General features: G+C 28.4%; 1 pseudogene; it reads right to left on the reverse strand.

Annotated features, from left to right (window-relative positions):
- Positions 1-5,298: 5,298 nt before the first annotated feature.
- LOC102599119 (probable trans-2-enoyl-CoA reductase, mitochondrial) lies at positions 5,299-6,903 on the reverse strand (annotated as a pseudogene).
- Between the last annotated feature and the right edge of the window lie 1,047 nt (positions 6,904-7,950).

A 7,950-nucleotide genomic window follows, 5' to 3' on the forward strand; every position in this document is an offset into this window, starting at 1 on the left:
TTGAAATTTAGGGATAACTTTTATTTGTCGCTATTTATAGGTTTTTATGCATAATAATTAAGGAGTTTACTTATTTTTCTTTTAAGTTGATGTTTCGATAAATACATAAATTGGCATGTCTTCATTAGTGGCGGAGCAAGAATATTAATTAAGGTGTGTTAAAATATAAAGAAGTAAAATCATGTAAAAGTTAAGAAGTGTTCATATGTAATATATATGACAAAAAATATTTTTATTTTAACTAATACACAATATAATTTTCCGACGATAGAGTATCGATCACCATCCCACAACTATAAGTGGCTCTACCCACCACTGATCCTCACATATGGCCCATTGGGGTCTCATTAATCCCTAATTCCCTATCATGTACAGTTTTCAAAGTTTGTCCAAATAAAGTGTAGAATAAATAATCAAGTAAACTTATTTTTTTATAGTTTGTTTTAGATAAAACCATGATGAAAACATAATCAAATAAATATAAATAATATACTAATTAATTTCTTTTCTTTTCTTTTTAGATCTCTAGGATAACACTCCGCTGTTATAACCTCTGTCACAACCTCACCAACAAGATTGTGGTAGAGTGGTAAGTACTCCTTCATCCTTAACCAAAAGGTCTCGGGTTCGAGTCTCCTTGGGTACGGAGGCGCCTTTGTTAGGGAGCATTTTACCCCCACCCTCCCCCCCTCCAATATGGGACTTCCCGGCGCGAATTCGGATTTAGTCGGACTCCAATGTGGGTACCGAACACCGGATGGGAAACCAAAAAAATAAATTTTTGTCACACCATCGATCCTTCAGATAGTCACTCAGAAGACATTGAAAGGGGATTGATCCCGAATCATTCGTATGGATGACAACCATGCATCCCAACCAACTGAGTCATCACGAAGAACAATATAACAAATCAAATAAAGCTTAATTTTACACGAGAGTATCACATGCTTTATAAGTAACATTGTGTATTTCTTTTACAGCTAAGCATTGAAACTAGTGAAAGCAACATTGTGATTTTTTCTTTGTCTAGTTGTAATTATTAAAACAAGAAATGACCTGAAAAATACTGTTGGTATCACGTTCACATATTTAATGCCCCGTGACAAAAATAGATTTTACTGACTTTTCAATTTGTTAGTGAGTGATTGATACTCCCACCTTGTAGTACGATTTCCCATTTCCCTTTTTTCTTCACCTACCTTAATTTATTTGTCAAATTTGAATCTGATATCCTTATTAGAAAACAATAACTGACATGATCACTATTGTAGCATGTTACCCTATTAATTGATATTTAATACTACGTCTTAAAAATACCTTAAATATATCAATCTAGAAAAGTTCTTGTTATTTTTTATTATTATTATTTCTTGTATCTCGATTATTATATTATTTTACTGTACTTTCCATTATGTTATTATCTATTAATTTTTTTTATTATCTGTTATTTCTTGTAGTCTTTTTCTTTTAGGCTATTTTTTTAAAGCCAAATATCTATCAAACACAGCCTCTCTACTTCTGAGGTAGGAATAACATTCACGTACATTCTGTTTTCGCCTAACTCTATTTTATAAACCTACACTAAATATGTTATAATGTAGTAATCAATAAGAGATTTATTATTAAAAATCTTTATTTGAATCCATCACTTTACTACTATTATAACTTTTAAAAAATGAATTAGCTACGAAATTATTTCTAATTTATCAGTAAATATTCTGTAACAAACAAGATTTATTTTTTATCACTTGTCACTATTCTCTTGTCAAAATAAACTTTTACTATTCAACAATAAATTTTATTTTTCGCTAATTTCTATTTTTTTTTTTATACATAGTATTGAGGAGCTTGAGTCGGCCTAATAAATGAACTGAACTAACAAATACACCTATATTTCTTTGAGCTAATATTTCGATGTCCTTACGTATGGCCCATTAAGGTCCCAATTTATTCCCTATAACTTCAAAACAGCTTTTCTGATATATAAATATATTAAAAAATATTTTCATTATAACTAAAATGTAATTTTTCGATGAAAAAGTATCGATCAACATCAAAACCCATATCACCTCAAAATCCTTTTAAATAAAGGGTCAGTTCAGTTGAATTATTGTACTAACACTATCTGATTTTTAGCGGCAATTAATTAACGGAATAGCTCAATGGTCGCTAAATATGTATTTCTAGCGGCAATTAACACTCTTTGTATATGTCCCTTAAGCCTTTAGCGACATTGGATCTAATGATACTTAACTAATGCCGTTAAAGACTTTAACACTCTTTATTAATGTGTCTATTTATTACCGCTAAAAAATATTTTTGTTGTAGTGTAACGTTTTCAAAGTTTGTCCAAATAAAGTGTTGATTAAATAATCAAGTAAACTTTTTTTTTAGTTTTGTATTAGATAAAGCATGATGAAAACATAATTAAATAAATATAAATAATATAGTAATTACTTTCTTTTCTTTCTAGGACTTGTATAACTCTCAGCTGTTATAACCTTTGTTACATGACCCTTTGTCTTTCAATTAGTCACTCTGTGGTAATAGCCTATAAATCACATGACGTAATTCGTACTAGACAAGTTCTATAAAACATGCTCGACTTAGAAAATATTGAGGGGAAGTCGATCCCGAATCATCCGTGTGATGGACTATCCTCCAAATCAACTGAGTCATCCCGAAGGATCATATAACAGATTAAATTAAGCTTTTACACGACACTATCACATACATTATAGCATTGTGTATTTCTTTTACAACTAAGTATTGAAATATCTTTTTAGTGAAATCGACAAGACTTGTGATTTTTTTTCTTTGTTTTCTTGTTGTTATTAAAGCAAGAATTTACATGTGAAAAATATTGACCTCGGCTTTTATCAATATATTGTAACACCTTGATCTTGACAAATTGAATATTTATGTTCATCAAAATCTTCAAGTTGTTGTACCATAGAATTAGTAATGGAAAAGTTGTTTTTGGGATAAAATAGAACAAAAGGGACGTGTTTTCTTAGCAACTTGATCAAAGTAAGATAATTTAACTTGAATTTGGCTAGCTCAAGAAGAAACTGTAAACAAAACTTGCATTCTCACTTGTATTTAAGTAGAGAGCGGAGAATCTTAGTATAGCTTAGTTAGTTGATTATACGAAATTTCACTTTGTTAGTGAGTGATTGATGATACTCCAACCTTGTAATACGCTTTTCCGTTTCTCTTTTTTCGTCACCTACCCTTATTTGTCAAATTTGGATATGATACACTCGTTAAAAAAAAAATTGACACGATATTTTAATTAGCATATTATCCCTATTAATTGATATTTAGTATTAAATCTTGAAAAATGATTTGGAGAAAAAGTAATTAACACTAAAGGTAAATCATGGAAAAATAATTATTTACTCTTGAAATGTGAAAAATGACAAGTAAAAGTGAACTGATCTAGGGAGTATATTCTTTCCAGTTCAATTTGTTTGTCATATTTTTACTTGATACAAAGTTTAAATAATTTTTTTTTTGAATCATGTGATCTTAAATATGTTACGTGAAAAATTAAAATCAAGAGTACAGTTACTAATAAATAAAAGAGTCTTTTTTTTCATTTTTCAAACGAATAAAAATGAAAAGTAGCACATACGAATTGAAACTGAGAGAGTACCTAATGACTTAGACAACCTGTTCATATAATATATAATAATTATATATAAATTCAAACCAAAAATATTATAATAATTGATGAGAGAATGTCACATATTAATTTAAAAAAACTCAAATATGCTATCAAATTTTGAGAAAAAACTTATCTATGTCATTTGTTAAGAGTTTAGCTTATCTATGCTATTTTTGTTTGAGAAACGGTTCATTCATGTCATTATTTGTCAATTGAAATAGCATAGATGAGCCAAACATTTAACATATGACATATATGAACCTTTTCTCAAAGTTCAAGGACATATTTGTGCCTTCTTCCCTTTAAAAAATAATTTAATAAATGACGTGACTGAAAATCATAATTGTCCACATGTCAAAAATGGTTTTTCATAATTGACCACGTGTAAAAAATAGTTTTGTAAAATGAAATTGGTTTAAGTTAACAAATATTGTCATAAATGAGTCTTTTTTCAAACGTAAATGGTATAGATGAAGCAATTTTTTAACAGATAACATAAATGAGCCTCTTCTCAAACTTTCATGATGTATATGAGTCTTTTCTCTTTTAACAATAATAATTAATATTATATCTGATATCAAATTTTAAATATTATATTAGAAAAATATACTAGTACTTATTAACATGGATAATAAACTAGATGCCTAAAATTAAATGATGAAGGGAGAAATGAAATGACAAAATTCAAGTTGAAAAATATAGTCTAACAATAATCGAAGCTAATTTATTTTAAATTTAGAATTTGTTTCCTTTGACTTCCTTGTTTTCCCATTGCCTTTTCAAGAGCTATATGAAAATCTTTAAAAGGTACCATATCCATCCTGTAATAAATTTTTTTAAAAATCAATATTGCTACATTGTTCATTTTAAATTCATAATAACTTCTTTTTTTAAGTAAAAATTATATATAAATTCATAAAGAATTACAAAAATTAATTGATCGAAAGAGTAAGAAATTGTACTCATATTGCAATATCCCAGCACGAACGAGGGCCAATAGATGATCAATCGAACACTGATATTGTGCTTCATCTAAATTCTTTCTTGTAACAGGTTATTCTTTCAATGAAATATCCTTTAAAAAAAGAAGATAATTCAATATATAACAACATAATCAGTGATCTACAAATGGTCAAGTTTGAAATAAATAAAACGTACGTATATATTATTTTCGATATACCCTCAATAGTTGTTCAATATATGATCCAAAGAATTACTTAGTGTTTAAATTTCATAATTGATCATTTGAAAACTAACCTTGAATATAAAATATGGAGTAGATATGGTAATTGGCTTCTTTGACATCCCTCCATATGTAACCATAGTACCACCTTGCCTTAAAAATAATAAAAATAATATTGTATATCTTCAATATTTAACCAAAAAAAAGAAGTAAAAACTTTAACTTTGAAGAAAACAATATTTAAAAAAATAAAAAAAAGTAATCTCACTTCAAGAATTTTTACCACCATATTAGCTGCATTTCCACCAATACAATTCAAACCCAAACTAGGTTTAGGGCATATCACCCTACAACACATCATCGATCATTACAACATATTAAAAAAAAAATACACTCGTTGATTATTTAAAAAATAATTATAATGTTCGTATATAAAAGTTTAAATTCATACCAGGGGATTTTTGACACCTTTGACTTCGAGTTCACTTTCAGTAAATACTTTATTAGCGCCAAGTTGAATTAATTTTTCTTCAATTTTATCAGATTCAGGTTTATCTCTTATGATATTAATGCTATGAATTCCACGCATTCGAGCTAATTGAATAACACATTGCCCTAATATGCTTGTAGCTCCATTTTGAACAATTGTGTCCCCTGTTTAATCGAAAAAAAAACTAATTAATTTTTAAATCAAATTAAAATAATTAAACATGTTTTTAATTAGGAAATTTAAATAATAAACCTAACTTTAAAGCCACAAAGCCCTCAAGCATTCTCAAGGCACTCAAAGGATTAACAGAAATAGTGGCAGCATATTCAATTGGAGTGTTTTTGTCTATTTTGTACCATAAACTTTGATCTTCTACCACATAGGTTTGCCATGTCCCTGGAACATAAAAGACATAAAACTAAGAGTTCAGAATTTGAATTTTACGAGTTTTTTTTTTGTTTTGTAAATGCGCTTTTGGGAAGGAAAATCATAATTTTTTATGTGTCTAGCGCTTTCATCAATATGAAAGAGGAAGCTTTTGGGTTGTACCTGTATAACTAGGGTCACTACATCAAAAATGATCTATAACAATAATTAATTAATGATAATAACTTAATTGCCACTAAATATGTATTTTTAGCAGCAATCCGTTAAAAGTTGTTTTTATTGTAGTGGGACTGGGAGGACGTTAAATAGTAAACTAAACGAAGATGATTGCACAGAAGATCGACATGAAAAACCGATGTTCTTGGTACAGAATCTCATGTTCTGAATTTAATTCTTATGTCATAATCATATATAAGATTTGAACTAAAGTTATTGAGAATACTGGCTAAACTTGTAACTTAAATCCTATTTCATGATAATTTGACACGTAATTATCTAATATAGCTATAGTTTGTAATTATCTAATATAGCTATAGTATGTAATTATCTAATATAGCTATAGTTTGAATAATTACCTGAAAGATAAGCTGCATGAATAACCAAATCTCCAGGGGAAAAAGCCATAACAACAGAGCCCACATAATGTATTTCTCCCTTCCCATCCCCCTATTGCAGGTGTTGGTGGCAGTACTAGATACACTCCTGATATGCAATTATTAGTAAAATTAAGGACTCGATTATAAAAATTATTCACTTTTTTATTAACTTCTTTTTCTCAATTATGGAAGTTCTATATTTAACTTGAAGTTGCATTTTAAATTTGGAAAACGGCCTATAATAAGTTTTTTAAACTCATTTTTTAGTTTTCATGTTGTATCTATGTACAGTGTACACTCAACCTTGAAGATATTTTTACAACTTGAAAGTTTAATTCTACTGCTATAACTTGAAAATATTAGTCTAATATATGTTATATATTAAATTTTCAATTCGTAGAATGAGTGTTTTTAAATTTTTGAGGGTGATGAATAATTTTTTAGATTAGGATTGAATAATTTTCAGATTTTTTATTTAACAAACGGTTTCACTATTTATCTTCTTCTCCCGCGAATAGCTCGCCAGAGCTCCGATGAGCCACCCACCTCCTCTCAATCCCAGACAGAACAGCCCCATTCCTTCAGCACCCTCACCGGAACACCAATCATAACATTGCTGGAACAACTACACAACCCCCTTTACATTGAATTAAATGACATTTGACACGAAATGTTATTTAAATAATCACATTAAATATAAATGCCAATAGTATTATGACATTTGTTTCAAATATCATATCATTTGACTCTAAGTACCAACTTTTACACCTAATGTTGAAAATTAAGATTTTTAAAATTATTTTGTCACTCTTATATTAAATTGTAGAACAAAATTATTGAATGCTTACAAAATAAAAGTAGTAACTTTTACCTTAATTAATCGATATATGGTGACGTGACCTTCATATCAATAACTTAAAAATTGCAAAGTTAAGGTGAGCTTAAGTTCGACCCTTTATTTCAGTTTGCAGCCAATAATGGTTGGAAATTTTAAAGCAACATTTGCATAGTTTAAAAAAAAATGTCATTAATTTTACACGGAGAAAACATTTTACAAATGTCGTAAAAAAAGTTATTTTGATATTGGCAAAAATTTAATTTTAATGTGACAATTTATAAAGGTCACAAATAAATGTCGTAAATTGTTTTTTGAAAATAATTTAAATATAAAAAAATAAGTGACATTTTATATATGTCATGAATAAAGGTCGCTTATTAATTATCAACATTTCTTTAAATGTCCGAAAATTCTCGACAATCAAATGTCGGTAAGTAGTTTTGCGATATTTAAACTGCCTAATACGATTTTTACATAATGTCGTTGTATCTCCATTTTTTTTGTAGTGAATAATACAACTCAATTGACCCTTTATTTAAAAGAAAACTAGAAAACCTCAAATAACAGGTGCATCAACAAAAGTTTTGATGGAGTGATAAATATTTTTTTATTTTTAATCAAAGGTCATGAATTTAAGCTTTATCTTCTAATATGAAACTTCTCGACGCGAATCTGAACTCAATCACCATTCAATGTGATACTAAACACTGATTGAAAAAAAACCATGTTACATGTGCATTGAGGTCACAAGAAAAACAAGTGTTGTGTCAATTGAGGACTTTGGTA

Source organism: Solanum tuberosum, unplaced genomic scaffold, assembly GCF_000226075.1.
Source record: "Solanum tuberosum cultivar DM 1-3 516 R44 unplaced genomic scaffold, SolTub_3.0 scf00034, whole genome shotgun sequence".
NCBI lineage: Eukaryota > Viridiplantae > Streptophyta > Magnoliopsida > Solanales > Solanaceae > Solanum > Solanum tuberosum.